Source organism: Lathyrus oleraceus, chromosome 4 (assembly GCF_024323335.1).
Source record: "Lathyrus oleraceus cultivar Zhongwan6 chromosome 4, CAAS_Psat_ZW6_1.0, whole genome shotgun sequence".
Classification (NCBI taxonomy): Eukaryota; Viridiplantae; Streptophyta; class Magnoliopsida; order Fabales; family Fabaceae; genus Lathyrus; species Lathyrus oleraceus.
The window spans coordinates 58,337,209-58,339,189 of record NC_066582.1 but is presented as its reverse complement, the minus strand read 5'-3'; positions in this window follow the sequence as shown (position 1 = coordinate 58,339,189).

Genomic DNA, 1,981 nt, shown 5'->3' with positions numbered 1-1,981 from the left:
CTGATTTTCCAAGATAACTCGGTTCATCTGAATCCGTAATTCAGTATTCTCCAATTCGAGCTCCTTAACCTTAGTAGTGAGTTTCTCCATGTCCTCAGGGAGTATGGGTTTGGGATCAGGAGCTTTGGGAAAGGCTGAAGCCTTTAAGATAAATGGCAAATGGATTTCCCCAACCCTTTCTTTCACCCATTGAGTGTAAGGTTCTTTGGCGAGAAGGTTTCTTTTTCCAAACTCTTTATCCTTCCTAACAACCTTTAACCAAGCCTTTCGTACTGCTCTTACATCAGGATTTCTTGCTTGGATGTCAAAGAGCACAAATGACTGTAAGTCCTTTGCGTCAGGAGGACCATCCATGGAGTAACCGTGTTGCATTCGAGATAACATAGGGTTATAATTGATGCGACCCTTAGTACCCAACAACGGTACATTAGGAAATTCCCCACAGCTGACTATAATGTCTGGGGTTCCCAATCTCGGATATACCATCTGATGGAACTTGTAGTGAGAGAAGCTAATTTTTGAGGAGACTTAAGTTCTTTTGCCACAAAAGGGCCTTCTTCGGGCATGTGTTGCATGAACCAAGTATAAAGCAAAGGAGCACAACACAACAAAGTTCCACCCCTCTTTTCATGTCGAGCGTGAAGGGCATGGTAAATGTCAGCTAAGAGAAATGGTACGGGATTGCCAGAGAGAAAGACTTTTATGGCTATCTGATCCACAAATTTTTCAACATTTGGGAAGAGCACAATCCCATGGATCAATAAAGCCAACACATCATAGAATGCATTCCAATTTCCCTTTTTCTTGAACTCCAGAGCTAAATCTTCCAAAACATCGCGGCAAAACCTTCGCAACCCCCTTTTTCAACCCAATTGTTTAGAACAGTCGGGACATTGATACTTAGGGCTGAAGCTATCTTCTTTGGGCCCGCTTCTTCTTCGAGCTTTGGAAATGGATTGAAATCCTTCAATTTGAGACCCACGATTCTCTCAACTTCTTCCAAAGTAGGAGCTAGTTGGAAATCAACGAATGTGAAACAACGTAGAGGTGGATCATAATATTTTGCCAAAGAGCCGATAATCCCATAGTCAACTTTCTTAGTTAGAAGGCTCAAAATTTTCCCATAGTTTTTTCCGAACTCATCACGTCTGCTGAGAGTCAAATCAGAGATCAAACCCTTCAGACTGTCCAGCTTAGGTTCCTTGTACTTAAGCGTGAAAGTGTGTCTCCTTGGAGTTGTCATTTTCAAGTTCTCAATTGCTGAAACAAATAAGAGACAACTAAGAGCTTTCTTTTTATGATGTTGATGCAATGTATGTGGATGAATGTGATGCATTTTTTTGTATGAGTTCAATAGGCTTAAGGCATAGATGAGTCTGATTGCTTCGTATAGAACATGGTTATCACCAGGTATGATCTAAGGTTTCAAGAAAGTTCCTAGAGTCATGGATCCATTAGACTGTTTGCTACCTGAGGCAACTTACTTACCGGGCATCAACTCCATATAAAGAATCTACTCTAAGTGAGGTTTTCGCATCGATCCAACGAGAAATTCATCTCGCGGACCCATGCTACGCAACCATCCTTCCTAGTTGGACAAAGAACTAAGGTTCTACAAATGTCTCTCAGAGTCATGGATCCTAAAGAAAATATCGAAGCTTACGGCAACTTACTTGCCGAGCGACAACATCCTCTCAAGAATCTACTCTAAGTAAGGTTCTCGCACCGACCCAACGAGAAATTCATCTCGCGTACCCGCACTACTCAACCTTGTCCTATCTTATGTTTTTACTCGTAACTCGGGTAAAAAGTCTTTCCCACATGGTTTGCAATCAAATATCCAAGTACCCAACACAGTGGAACCAATATACCACAAATATATCAATATAACAATAAAGATAATAAAAGCGATAAAAAAGGAAAAGCCACACAATTAAACAAACAAAGGCACACAAACGTCCTAACTAGGCTTGACTCACTT